Below are 15,533 nucleotides of genomic sequence, written 5' to 3' on the forward strand. Positions count from 1 at the left end.
CTCTCCTGAGAGGAGCAGCTTGAGTCTCATTCTAAATCAGAAGTTGTTTGTGTGATGATGAAATGATACGAATTCCATCGATGAATCTATTTCTACAGTTTGAGTCTGTTCACCACACAAACCAATGGATCCTTGAAGGACAAACAATAACAGAGCTGCTCATGTTGAAAAGTGAAATTTAAATACATTCGTTTCTTTAAAAATATGTTTCAACATTTCTCAACATGAATAAAACAAAGAGGATGTGACACCTGAAGAGTGAACCTTGATTCATTATCACAGCTTCTGTAACGTTTGGTTTAAAATCTTATTCTAAGAGTTTTGAGAACGAACATGAACTTTACTCAGATCAGTGAATGAATGTTCGTTACCTGCACTCGGACCTGCGTCACTTCCTCTTCCTGGCTCGGTCAAACATTAGTTAGGGGGCGGAGCCTCGTTAAATACAGAGGTGCAGTAAAATGGACCAGACCAAGTGGGTGGGGGGGGGGGGGGTTTCTGCTCGTTTGTCTTTTAACACGTTGACGAAGCATCAGGAGTCTTCACAGCTGCACAGAGGGGGATGGTCTTTACATATATATATATAAATATATATATAATATTATAAGATAAAGTCTAAAGTGTCCGAGTCTAAAAGCTTTAAAAAATAAAATGCATCATGATTGTTCCAGAGGCAGCAGGTCTCTGGACTCCAGTGATCTTAGAGCAGAACTTAATGAAGTGACTGAAACAGTTTTGTTTTTCACAGAACAATTTATTTATTAAACAAACACAACAATTAAAATGTGAAAAATAAAAAATATGTTTCTCGTCGTTTCTCTTCTGCCTGACTTTTCTTTTTCTGGAAAAACAAGAGGGAAGTTTGTGGATCAGTTGTGTGATGTGATTTAAACACAGAGATCTTTAAGATGCTGTAAAGTTACAGTGGTTCAACCTCAACGTTCCTGCAGCTGGTTTCTGCTCTGAGTGTGGATCACTGCAGCCTCTCAGGCCTCGGAGGCTCGGAGGCTGGTGACTCACGGGGACGGACAGAAAGGACTTAATTGTTGTGGGAAAACAAACGCACCTCAGAGGAAATATCACAGACTGGATTCTCTCAGCAGTTTGTCACAGTCTCTTATTCATTGGATTTTAAAAAGGCAGTTTAACATCGCAGGCAGTGACAAGGCCACTTAATTTGAAGATGCATTGCCCGACCAGGTTAGTGCCCCTCCTGAGTACCTCACCTTATCGATCAGGACGTCTCACATCCATCCTGCCGCTGCGTCCTTGTCCCTGCGGAGCTCCAATAAAGCTCCTCTACTCATCTCATGAGGACAACACATAATGCCCCCGTGATGGATCGTATGTCCGAGTCCTGACACGGAGCTGTGTGTCTGTGTGAAGGACAGGGGAGTGGACGACCCACAGAGGTCGAACCGTTGGTGATTTATCCAAGTCATGGAGGGACTTCCCCTCTGGATTCACCTCGGTGAAATCTGAGAGGACGACATCACAGCAGAAACTGTTCAGCACCATCAGACTCATCAGGTCGAATTCAAACTGCGTCTTATTTATTCACGTGTTTTAAGTTTAGATTGTTGCTGTGCTGAATTAGTTCTATGTTAAATGATTCAGTCGTGAGTTCTCAGAACTGTGAGTTATAAACATGGTTCATCCATCAGAGAACAGAAATCATTCTAACTGAAATCACAGGTTCAGTTGGATTCTAATTAAATCAGCTGCTGTGATAAACCATGACAACGCAGTAATGGAGGAAGAAGGAGATTGATGAAGCAGCTCCACCATCGATCCTCCGAGTCAAACCGCCGCTCTGCCTCCGGTCCGGCTGCGCTCGGTGCTCAGGTCACGGTCGGATGGAAATGCCACGCAGGGATCAGTGAGGCCGAGCCAGGCCTGGAGGCCCCTCTGGTGCTCCGCCTCCTGGCCCCCCGCCCCCCCCCGAGCCATCCTCAACCCCTGACATGTAGGACGACAGATGGACGACTTCCCGCAACAACGTGCACGGCTCGAGCAAAATGCCAAATGTCCTGCACGGCCGTGATCAGACGAGAGGCCAGAGTCCTGAGGTGCTGCAGTTTTTAGGTTAACGCTCCAGAAGGAGGCGAATAAAAGAGTCAGAGGGACGATGAGGACGTTTTGGGTTTTAAGGTAAATCACTCGCAGGCTTCAGAGACTTGATCTCAGTTTATGACTCAAGTGTTTTCAGTGCTTGTGAAACTTTGAAAAAGAGAAACAGTCAGTTCCTCCTCCGTCTCATTTGACACTGGTCCTTTCTAAACTGTGCAGTGAGAGGATCGTCCTCTGAGACGAGTCACTCATGGAGACAATGCGTCACATGAACTGAGCCACAGTTATAATCACTATACTCCGTCAGAGTGTATCAGGAAAATGCTTGAACATATTACAACCTGTCAGGATCCCCAGAGGATGAACCCCACTGATATCAGTGTGATCTCTTCCTCTGGCTCGACCAATGACAGGAGGGGCAGTGAGATGTATTGATGGTCGTGGTGCCCAGAGGATGACCAGAAAAACCTGTCGAAGGTCCTCACAAGAATCTACACACACACACACTGTGGAGGAGATTATGCTCATGAAGCCTCTGGAGAGCTCGACTGTTGCTGAGGCTTATTTCCTGAGACAGAAACATGTTCTGAGCTGAAACATCTGAATCATCATTTTAAACAACGTGTTAATGTTTCATTAAAGTTTTAAATTGATTGACAGGAGGATCAGACGATCAGAGACGTTCTCGTCCTCTGACCCGGAGATGAGACAGTTCATCTCTTCCAGTAAAATATCCTCACTCACCTCTGACATGAGAGTCGGGAACGAAACACCTGCTCAGCTCGTTTCTCCAGGAAGCTGATGTGAAAGAGTCACATGACCTCAGCAGGATTCAAACCTCTCCACTCTATTCTGGGTTCGGTGGTTACAGCTCGTCTCAGGTTTCACTTCTTGGATCTATTTCTGAACCACAACTCAAAGATCCTGGAGATTCATGACTGTATTTATTTTATATATGTATATATGTATATATACACAGTATATATATATATACTATATATATGTATATATACACAGATTGTTTCTTGTCCATAGTAACTTTCATCCAACATCCAACGTTCTCTGTTTTCAGAAGCGACTGAAACAAAGTCCAGAATATGTTCAACATTTGAAAACATCTTTACAGTTTCAAACACGTTTAGTTTAACGCAGATACATTTTCTTATTATGTTTTAAAATATTCTGTAAATGAAACCCAGACAAAGTTAAACCTGTTGAACTTTGAATTGAGAAGAGTTGTAGTTCAGATTTAAAGGAAACAGAAGAGCTGAGGTCTGGATTCCTCCGGTTCAGACCTCAGCTCAAGACTTTTCATTTGTCCACCAGACAAAACAAAACCATGTCGACTCACTGACGGTTGAATAATTATATATAAACACATCCAGGTTTGTGGAAAACATGATTTGTGTGTAATCATTCAACATAAACTCGATCTGTGATGTGAGGACGCGACCTTGGAGTCGTGTGTGGAAACTGCTCCTGGGACAAAGCTGCACTTTGAAACGTCGCCGCTGACGGGAAATAAACCGAGGCGTGTCTGTGGGGATGATGTTTACTCAGGAAGAGGACGCTCTTGAGGAGCCACTCGTCTGCTCGTGTGAGGAAATAACAGCAGCGTGGTGTTTGTCCTCTGTGTGTGTGTACTCGCAGCGTTCCTGGTTTATTTATGCTCATTATGCTTTTTCCATCCTGGACCGAGGGCGGCGGCAGCGTCTTCCTGCCAAGTGTGTGCCCTAGTTGCAGTTGGCAGTTCTCCTCAGGCTGCGCTCCAACGTACACAGAGCACCTGTCGGCCGGGACAGTACGGGCCTTGTTCCACCTGAGACGAGTCAGTGCAGCCGTGTGGCCTTCTGCTGAAAGGTCTTTATTTAAGGAAACCATCAACACATTACTTCACATTTACACTTTACTTAAACGCCTCCAAAGAACTGAAGCTTCCTCACAGCAGCAGCTGGAAACTGAAACATGTTTTCACACATGAACTCTGGAAAACGTTGTGTCCTTAGTGTTTGTCCTGTGAAGCAGCCGCAGCAGATTGTCCAGGACTCGTTCACAACAACAGGAACCTGTAGAACACGTCAGGAACCTGTAGAACATGTCAGGAACACGTCCAGAACATATGGGGAACATGTCAGGAACCTGTAGAACATGTCAGGAACCTGTAGAACATGTCAGGAACCTGTAGAACACGTCAGGAACACGTCCAGAACATATGGGGAACATGTCAGGAACCTGTAGAACATGTCGGGAACACGTCCAACTCTTTCATGACAACAACGTTCATAGAATCACTTCCTGTTTACGTTGTTTACTCATCTATACTTTTGATATTTCATATGTTCCAGTTGTCAGAGTGTCAGTCTTCACACGTTATCGCGGTCAGAGCCGAGACGTGTTCGCCCGCAGCTCATCATCGGGGTGGAACCTTTATTATTGAGCCTTGTTTTTCTACATGGGACGGGCTCGCTGATAAAAATAACCACACTGACCAATAAAAGCGACGCCGGTGCCAACAGTCGCTCGCCACCCACCAGCACAAGTCCTCCGCACCTGCTCGTGCGTCCAGTTTGTGAGTGTGTGTTGCCTGGAAACCAACATTCCCCCGTCACTGGAGCTGAACTTTAATATGATGAACCCGGGGGGGGGGGGGATTTCTATCAGCCTCCGCTCTTCATCAACTTTTCTATTGTCGTCAGAAAACGTCTTTTTGGAGAATTTTTTTATGACCTCTGACCTTTGACCTCTGACAGATCAGGACGTTTTCTCTCTTGAGTCTGAATCTTCATGTTAGTTCATAGTTTCATTTAAACTCCAAACTGGTTCAAATGAACGTCCTCATGCTTCAGACACAGACTGCAGCTTCTTCTTCTGTGGTTTAATGTGTCTCTACTTCCTGTGATTGGTCCAAAAGTCCAAACTGTCCAACAAAGTGTTTTCAGTGTGAACCAACAGAACCAGGTTCAGTTTGATCCAGACCCAGAACTCCTCTTCTGGTCTGAGGAACCGCTCACACCTGAAGTTCAGCTCCAGACTGAAGCTCCACCTCACATGTAAACAGTCCACCAGGTCATGTTGTCCGTGGAGTTTCGGTCACGGAGCATCTTTTGTCTGCAGCTTCAATAATCTGAAAAATACGTAATATTTACAAACTTCTGAGGAAAGTTTGAGTGTCTTGTATAAAATCAGGTTCCAGCTGGAAAACATTTGTTTTCAGTGTTTCAGGCTCTAAAGAGACAGAAGTGAAGACGGAGATGTTCCCGCCTGGTGGAAAGTCTTCAGTGGACCATCAGACGCTAATCAACTGTGTGTGTGAGCACAAATACTGAAGAAAACTGCGTATGTGCCTGATATTAGACACACGTGTTACTCATGTCAGGGGATTTTCAGTGTACTAATTACTTCCAGACCGTTTCCCGGTGCAGCGTGAGTGGGCCTCTACCTCAAGAGCTCGATTCCCTCCTCCAGCTTTTATTTCTGAAACCTCAGAGTCTCTCGCTGCTTTGATGAGGATTCACACGTCTGATTTCTCTGCTGGATGTTTCCTCCGCTGTCAACGAGGACGGTTTACAGAGGCTGCATGTTTGACGGACACAAAGGACAAAGCTCATATCGTTGGAGCTTGAGGTAGATTCAACTCAGTTAAACAGAAGATAAACTTAATTCAAATCAAAGGCAAAACAGCAGAAGATGGAAGGAGACAGAGCAGATGATTGAGTCAACACGTACATTTGATTGTTTATTGTACAACAACATCAACGTCTTCATTTATGATGATGTTGGAAAATCTGAATGAAATTAAAGTAATTTCTTTAAAATTGAGTGAATTAAAATTCTCTTATTATTCAGTTTCCCCTGTGGCCTCAGGTATCGATCCTTTTTGGACGTGACAGGATGTAGATCGAAGCAACATGATCCCGACACCTTGTGAAGTTAATGTTTGTCTGAGCCACAAAATCAATTTCCAACAACGGAGAGATCAGGAGGAAGTGGTTCTGTGACACACGGTTCATATTTCCTCCGTTGATTTGTGTCTGAGCTGAGGTGATAACTTCCTCTGTGCAGCTGAGTCCTGTCACTTTATTTATGGAGGTTTGCTGCAAAACTTTCCTTCGTGTTCAGATCAGGATCAACAGAGGTGTGTCTCCATGTCCTGTTCAAGATTGTTCTGCAAATTCCTTTAGAACCATCCCATAAATTATATCTGATCATTACTCATCCTGCCCACAAACAACAACTTTTATTGGCAGCAGTTAAACGTCTTTATCTAAAGTCACGTACGTCCTCAAAAAGATTAAGAACAGAAGTTTACTTAGAGAGTGTGTGTGTGTGTGTGTGTGTGTGAGAGAGCCAGTGTTGTCAGAAGGAGGTGGTTTGTACAGAGATAAGATTAAACATCCTCAACACAACAGAAGACGTCACATGACAGCAGCAGATCTGCAGCTTCACTTACATCAGTTCATATCAGCGTGTAGCCGCTAACTAGCCTGTAGCCGCTAACTAGCCTGTAGCTGCTAACTAGCCTGTAGCTTACATGTGAAGCATGTTTGTGCTGAAAGGTCTTTATTTAAGGAAATCACCTTCACAGCAGGAGCTGGAGGCTGAAACATGTTTTCACACATGAACTCTGGAAAACGTTGTGTAGTTAGTGTTTGTCCTGTGAAGCAGCAGCAACAGGAACCTGTAGAACACGTCCAGAACATGTAGAACATGTGGGGAACACGTCAGGAACATGTCCAAGTCTTTCATGACAACAACGTTCATAGAATCACTTCCTGTTTACGTTGTTTATTCATTGATGTTTTTGATATTTCATATGTTCCAGTTGTCAGAGTGGCTTCACGTGTTATCGTGGTCAGAGCTGAGGCGTGTTCGCTTGTCGTCGGGGTGGAACCTTTATTTTTGAGCCTTGTTTTTCTTCATGGGACGAGCTCGCTAAAAATAAATATCCACACTTACCAAACATGTTTATCTTGTTTCATGATAATTGATGCAAGTCACGTATTAAAAACTCAGAGTGAGAGCTCCAGATCCAAACTACAGGAATTTAAAACATTAAATACAATAATATAAAGACTCTTGTCCTGTCTCAGTGTCCTGCAGCTGCAGGTCACAGACATTCATCTCAACTCGCTGCTCGACGAACCAGCATCCAGCGAGCAGCCCCCCCCCCATCAGGCCATTTATTCAGATTTGCACCGTTTGCCGAGAGATATTGTGGTAAATTGACTTTGACCGCAGAAGAGCCGAGCCCCCCCCCCCCCCCCCCCCCCCCACCACCACCACCACCACCACCCCCCGCCCTCGACAGAGACTGAGATCATGAAGTCAGAGGCGTCGTGTCAGGAAATAAACCGGCTGCAGAGACAAGGACGAGCCTCCTAAACGCTCCACTGCATAGCTGCAATCACACTCAGGCTCAATGTGTGTGTTCATGTGTGTGTTTATGTTCATGTGTGTACGCATGAACATGTGTGTGCTCGGTGCAGGGAGGGGGGGGGGGGTCTCACTTTCAATCTAAATGCACATAAATCATGTAACCACCACCTTCAGTCTGACGCTCACGGTTTCTCTCTGCGCTGCGTCGCAGATCAATAACACTGAGACATTACAGAAGAACAGGAAGCAGAGGTTTCTGATGTTTCATCCATGAAGCTGCTCTGTGGTTAGTTTTGGCCTCTGGATGCTGCAGGAGCTTCACCACATGGTTTCAAGGTCAAATTAAGGAAAGAACAGTAAATATTTATACAGGAGAGGAAATACTCAGAAGCAGTAGCCTCCCTTAAGGGATTACTAATAGTAATACAATTATATTCTTATTGCATGATGTAGAAATAAAGATCTTAATCCTGTTGCTGCTGATTTTACACTTAAAAATAAACCAGCTCTTAGTATTTAACGGAGGTTTGGTTAATATTATTATGTGATCAAATCTTTTAGATGCAGGAAGAGTCCTGGTGTCTTGTTTAAGTCTGAGACAAACAGGTTTGTCCTCCAGATAATCTGCAGGGACACAACCTGTCCCATCGTCACTGAAGCTGCTGCGGAGTCGTCTTCATGTTTGTTACGATCCAACATGTTTCTCTGAAGTCTTTTTACACATCAGCTCTAATGTCTGGTACGAGTTAGTTACTTAGAATAAAAAGAATTCAAAACTAGAATCACCGTCCAGCAGCTGTTTGTCTCCAGCAACATTACAGTTTCTTTTTCCAGACTCATACGACCTTTGACCCCTGAAATACTGAAAACCTGAAGAAAGACAGACTTGAAATATCAACCAACATTCAGACCCGTTCATCTGTGAGTCTGAGGGAACGTTTGTGCCAGATGTGTGTTTCCCTTTGGGCGTCCCATGAGAACATGAGGTCACTGTGACCTTGACCTTTGACCTTCAACCACCTCAATCATATATAAGTTCATGTCTGAGTCAAACTTAACCATCTTACCAAATCTGAAGGAACGTTCTGGAGATAATGTGTCACGATGTGCAGGTTTGACGGCGGGAGGCTTTCCACTGTCCGTCATCTGAGCTGCTGTATTATCCCTCGCAGCGAGAGAAGCGGCAGGAATGCTCGGGCAGCGGCGGTGGTGGTGGTGGTGGTGGGGGGCTGAGTCTATACTTAGAGGATTGACTGCATGCTGCACCTGTCCCCCCCCCCCCCCCCCGCCCATCAGCACGTCGCTCACACCTCCGAGGACGACTTCACGCCCAGAGAACTGAAAACCTGCTGAAGATGTTTTTTAAAATCTGGACGAGTTTTGTCTCTGGGTTCAAACTGGATCATTTCACTGGACGCTTGTTTATTTCCTGTGGATCCACTGTAACAAACACACAGACTTCCTCACAGCTCGACTCCCCGTGTTCACATGTGAGAGATGATCAATAGAGAGGAGTCGTCATATTCTAGAATCAATACGACGAATCACTGCAGCCCTGAGGGACGCAGTCTCAGTGTGAAGACAGAATTAGACGATAATTGTTGTGCTAAAAGATCCCATTAGCTGTGTCATACATCTGCTGTCAGTGACCCCCCCCCACGCCATAACGAGGCCCTGTCTCTGTGAATTACAGCAGCAGGTCGAGGTCTTTAAACGCCTCAGGGCTGCAGGTACACGTGTGCTTCCTGCTCACCTGAAGACTCCACGGGAATGAGACGGTGCTTCGCTCTTCTGCAGCTACATCCTGCAGCTGATCTGGGACCTGCTGCCCTCGACTCGTCTATCGGAGGAGACAAACCAGAGACAAACCAGACGCTGAGTGACGGCTGTCTACGCCTCCCTCTGTTGTCCAAGAGGGGGCGCTGACAGATGTGACAGATGTTTCATAATCAAGTAACGCTTTCTGTTTCAACGCAGCGGAGGATGAAGCTGCTGACGTGTGGAGGGTTTTATCTTCACAGGCGAAGTCTGGTGTCGCCCAGGAGGGGGTGGGGGGGGTGGGGGGTGGGTGGAGTCCATGTCCTTGTCAAGGACCTAATTACTTAAAGCAGGAACGGGGGGAGAATAACCTCTTATGTTCTCATCTCCTGAATCGATCCTGTGTGACAGCTCAGTGGTCGTTATAATATCATGTGTTAGATATATGTTTGAAACCTGGGGGGGGGGGGGGGGGGGGGGGGTGACAACTCATCCTGAGGGGAACATACATGTTGCACTTCATAGATCTGATCTTCTACATGTAGTTTTCATGTTGTGGGTGGAGCTTCAAGCCACAAGACATGTATGTGCTCAGAACAGATTCACGTTCATTAAATTCAGTTACAACGTTTTTCAATGATTCTAAGCTTCTTCTTCACCTCCGTCATCCTTCCTTCCCTCTGTGGACTCTGGTCCTCTTGGACGTTGTTCCTCTTCTGTGGCAGCAGAATGAGTATTTACTGGCGGGGGTCCACACATATTTGTCCGAAGCTATTTTGAGACGAGGGAAACCCAAACCTGACACAGGCCTGAAACTGCTGAGTAGAGGAGTGGTGCGATGAGGGCGTCTCCGAGGTCGAGGGTCAGACTGACGAAGCTTCACCTCCAGCCGACACGTTCACCACGTAACTAGCATGAGATGCTAACACCTTCCTGACCCACCCACCTCTGGCTCTGTAATGTCCCGGGGCAGTGACGTCTCTGTGCCTCAGATCCTGCCCAGGAGACTCCATCGTTAGCTTCAGCTCCTCTTCAGAGACCAAAGGAACGAGGCCGAGCAGAAGACGAGTTAAAAAACAGATCGAGATCCTGATTGACACAAGACTCAGGTTCTCACAGTCTGAAGCTTCATGTGTTTGTTCATGTTTCATTCGATCTGTTTAGTGTGAAACCACAAAACTCCAGAAGTTGAAACTGATAAAAAGCTGAGCAGGAGGTCGACAGTGAAGAATCTTTCAATGTTTGATCCAGAGAGCAGGTTTCATGTTGTGACTGAAGGACAGAGGGCTTGAGTTTCAGCTCGTTTCCTGCTGGAGACCAAGCGGAGGGAAAGACGAACCTGAGACGAGACGCAGCGTGAGAGTGACAGTGAAGGAGAAAGGACGACAGGAACCAGTGCTGATACGTTTTCTCCGCTCAGTGACCGATGCAGCGCCGAGCGATCGGCTCAATACGTTTCTCTGAGCCGCTCGATAAACTGCAATCAGGACACTGAGGAGATTTCAGGAGAAGTCAGCAGCTCCAGAGTTTCCTCCATGAAGATGCAGAACCTCCGTCTGACTGTGATGTCTGTGATGTTGATATAACAAATAAAAAACATTTGTGAAACAAGAATCTTTGGCACGTAGAGTTATGTTTTATATAAACAATCAACAAGGAGCAGTTCCAGGAAACGTCAACTCTGAACTGTGTCTTCATCCAGCTTGTCTGTGAGAAGACGAAGACGAGGAGGTTCCAGATGTTTTGGTGATGAGGGCCGACGCCGTGTGGACGAGCTGTAAACAACAACACTGATCTTTACACAGCGGAGTTTAGACGTCATGTCCCGCCTCCTGCTGCTCTACAGGCTCCACCCCTTGTCCCCCACATGTTCCTGTTGTTGTGAACGAGTCGACAATCTGCTGCTTCACACACACTGACTACACAACATGTCTACACACACTGACTACACAACATGACTACACAACATGACTACACAACATGACTACACAACATGACTACACAACATGACTACACAACATGTCTACACAACATGTCTACACAACATGTCTACACAACATGACTAAACAACATGTCTACACAACATGTCTGCACAACATGTCTGCACAACATGACTACACAACATGACTACACACCATGTCTACACAACATGTCTACACAACATGACTACACAACATGTCTACACAACATGTCTACACAACATGTCAGGACAAACATTTTCCAGATGTTTTCTGGAGTTCTGTGTGACACAGCTTCCGTTCTAAGTTACGTGGAGCAGGAACCACTGTTGACGTGTCACTGAGGCCTCCAGAGGATTTGAAGTCTTCATCTGGTTCCTCAGAGGCTGACACACAAACAGTGAGCGGCCTGAGGAGCTCAGCACTTTATTGGTTTGGTCGGAGGCTCCACAGAAGCACTTTGTTTTATATATCTCTGCCCACAGCGTGAACTCAGTCACCCCATCTCTCACTTCACATGCACGCACCTGAACGAGCGTGAGGAAACACTTGAGGCTGCAGCCGTCAGCAGTTCACAGGTCGTTGTCTGTGTCTGTTCCTTGATAATCCTGATTGTTGGCCTGAGGGCGAGCTGCACTCTGGAGGGTTACTGGAGCTTTTTATTGGTTTTAAGTGTTGATGCACAAACAGTCCGACAAGAGTCGACTCTTCACATTCGTATTCATCACGTTCAGATGAATGTGACCTTTAAATATGTTAGAACACAATCAAACCTGCAGCGACATGAGAGCAGCTTTAAATATTTAACAAAAGAGCATTTTGTGACTCGAACAGTTCTTCAATGTTAAAGCCGTAAGTGATTCCTCCTCACCGTGACGTGAGCCTGACTGATGGAGATGTTCTTTCCCACCTGAAGTCCAGGACCCTGAGACACGTGGTGAGGACGAGTGGGAGACGTCTCTCAGTCTCTGGGGAATGATGGTGTTGAAAGCTGAGTGAAAATCAATGTACAGAGTTCTGGTGTTGGTATCTGTGCACCATCTGGTTTCTATTCAACTCCTTTCTCCTCTTTACTGTCACAATCAGACCCCCCTCTCCTCCCTCCTCTTCCTCCCTCCTCTTCCTTCCTCCTCTTCCTCCCTCCTCTTCCTCCCCGGGGCCTTTTCCTGCTCAGCACTAATCGTGGTTCAGCTCTCCGCTCCGTGGCGTGTTTTCCGACCACATGTTCATGTTTTCATGTGCTTCATCAGCACAGCGGAGCCTGGAGAGCTTTTACTCCGAACAGGGGAGGAATCATTATCGACTGCCCCCCCCCCGCTCTGTGACTGAGCCTGTAACCTCAACATCACTGCCAACGTGTGCATTTGCCTCCTCACGTGGGACGAGGTAACCGCACCAGCAGCCGCTGGTTTCTGATAGATGATATGTGCTGTTGATGAGCCCGGTGCGTGATGGGTAATAGAAGCTATAACGGCCCGTCAGAGGCGACCTCCTGTGATTGATGCGGCTCTGGTGGACGCAGATCACAGAGCGGGGATGCTCCTGAAACAATGACACGAGGGTCAGATGGTCGATGGTCCATCAGCTGAGTGAACACACGAGGCTCTAATAGAATTTCTTCTCCTCAGAGTCGGTTTTATTATCGGTTCAATGTTTTGAGTCTCTCGTCAGCTAACACTTTGTTTAAAGAAGAAATCCACGGGAACATTTCCTCAGACTGTTCGGAACCAAATGGTTCTGTTCATGTTTGACTGACGCAGCCTCTTTGAACTGAACAGTTTTAATCAGCTCTGAGAAGAGTTCAGACGCTGGACAGTCCTCCTTCGATTGGAGGGAAGACCCAGATCTCACTGGAGGGATTATATTTCCCATCAGGCCTCGGGATCGCCGCTGCGGCAAAGGTCAAGCAAATAAAAAACAACAGAAGAGGACGAACAATATGTAAAGACTCTGTTTCCAGTTATTATTATTACTTTGATCTACTGATGTAAAACAGTTGATAAACTGCAGAATGATCCTGAAACAATAAGAATCAAAGACTCGTTCAGGTCTCAGTTTGGAATAAAGATGATGAAGGATGATTTCAAACTGTAGAAACACTGACTGGAAACAAATATAAATAAATATAGTTATGTATAAATGTATAACTGAAATAACCAAATGAAAAAACTTCCCGTTAGTTTTCTTCCCAGAGAACTTTTCCGTCACTGTTAAAGCTGCTGCATCATCTCCTCTCTGCTCTGGTTGTTAGCGGTTAGCATTTGACCTTTGACCTCCGACCTGCGAGCTGTTAACGAGGCCGGAGACAGTTACTGCTTCATTGGTGTGAGACATCTGAGACGACTGACAGCGAGGGAGCAGGTGGACGGAGGGAGGACGACAGCCTCCTCCGCTGAAGTCTGGAGCGACGGCTCAGTTTATAATAAAATATAATATTTAATAGTTTACAGCTCAGAAATAAAACCACGATTCTGGTTTTAAATCACATTTCATCTTGACGGGACCTCACGTGTCACGTCTCCTTTAAAACGTCAACAAATCCAACAGAACATTTCAAACGTAAAAAGTTGGATGTGACAGAAACTTCAAATCTTTTGACCTCATTTGAATTCAGTCAGCGACGGTTTCTACCTCATTATCTGTTCATTAATTGATGTCACAGGACGTCGGCCCCTGAGAACGCAGATTTAGAGGTTCAGCAAATTCCTTCACCTTGAAGACGAGTTCTGTCTTTTACCCACAATCCTTCTGGAGACCGACTGAGGAGGAGGACGGATCAGCAGTCGCTGGTCGTCTTCATGTAAAGTCATCGATCGATCAGGTTATCACTCTGTTGTTTCCGGTTTTGTTTAAACACAAAGTCCCGCTCACGCACACCGAGAGGTCATTCGTCATTTTTAATGAAACTGTTATGTTTGATTAAACGAACCTTCCTTTTAAATTATTTCTACAGCTGTAGAAAATGGAATAATAGAGCCGAGTGATAAATTCCCGCGGGGATCAGGAAGATAAATGACTGATCAGTGACCAGTGAAAACGTTCTGCTGGTTCCTCGTCTGTGACGCTGCAGCCGCCGCTTTGCATAATAAGCAGAGATACAATTATAGTGATTACCACAGTGAGATGACCCCAATCAGGCCGTTCAAGAGAAGTCATTATAACGAGGTGTCGTCCACATAAAGAGCCACATTCAGTCGCCTGTAGGTGGCGCCCTCTTCCCTCTGTGCACGTGTCAGTTTGTAAAAGTGACTTTAAACAGTTGGAAGTTTGTTTGTACGATTTTTAGATATTGGCACCAAATCTGTGTGTGTGTGTGTGTGTGTGTGTCTCTATGTGTGTGTGTGTGTGTGTGTCTCTATGTGTGTGTGTGTCTGTGTGTGTGTGTGTGTGTCTCTGTGTGTGTGTGTGTCTCTGTGTGTGTGTGTGTGTCTGTGTGTGTGTGTGTGTGTGTGTGTGTATTTATCTGTGTGTGTGTGTGTGTGTGTCTCTATGTGTGTGTGTGTCTGTGTGTGTGTGTGTGTGTGTCTCTGTGTGTGTGTGTGTCTCTGTGTGTGTGTGTGTCTCTGTGTGTGCGTTTCTGTGTGTGTGTGTATTTATCTGTGTGTGTGTGTGTCTCTATGTGTGTGTGTGTGTGTGTGTGTGTATTTATCTGTGTGTGTGTGTGTCTCTGTGTGTGTGTGTGTCTCTGTGTGTGTGTGTGTGTCTCTGTGTGTGTGTCTCTGTGTGTGTGTGTGTGTCTGTGTGTGTGTGTGTGATCTGACCAGTGAACAGAACCGACCTGACGTCTGTTGATCTCTGCATGAACGTCTTCAGACTGTGATGGGATGTGACAGGTCAGTCTCTGCTGCAGGAGACGGAGAGGACAGACCCACGTTGCCACGGCGACAGGTAGCCCCCCCCGGAGAGGCTGTGAATGAATTCAGTGTTCGTTTGATTCTGGTCGTTCCTCCTGCAGGGGGGGGGGGGGGGGGGGGGGGGGTTCTCCACGTGCGCCTGGGAGGAGCTTTATTAGTGACTTTGTTTCACGTCACGTTGCAGTACCTCGCTCCACCACAGGCTGGTAAAACACTTTTATTATTGTGGGCCAGATTTGTCCCACACGGTCACGTGGTCCACAGACCAGGTGGAACCATGGTAAACCAGAAGTTAGAAAATATATTTGAAATACCTTCTGACTCCAGAGTGTTAGTGAACTTCCTGTGAGCCCGGTCTGCTGAAGGAGGGTCTTCAGTCTGCTGCTCTGGAGGCTGATCAGCGTTTCAGTTAACGTGCTTCTCTTCTCTGGAATCTCTGGATGTAAAAACGTGGTCTTGGCCGGTCGCGTCCCTCTGGCACAACGAGCTGTTTTTCTGATCCCAGCGTTCCCAGAGC

Source organism: Paralichthys olivaceus, chromosome 23 (assembly GCF_024713975.1).
Source record: "Paralichthys olivaceus isolate ysfri-2021 chromosome 23, ASM2471397v2, whole genome shotgun sequence".
In the NCBI taxonomy this organism is placed as follows: domain Eukaryota; kingdom Metazoa; phylum Chordata; class Actinopteri; order Pleuronectiformes; family Paralichthyidae; genus Paralichthys; species Paralichthys olivaceus.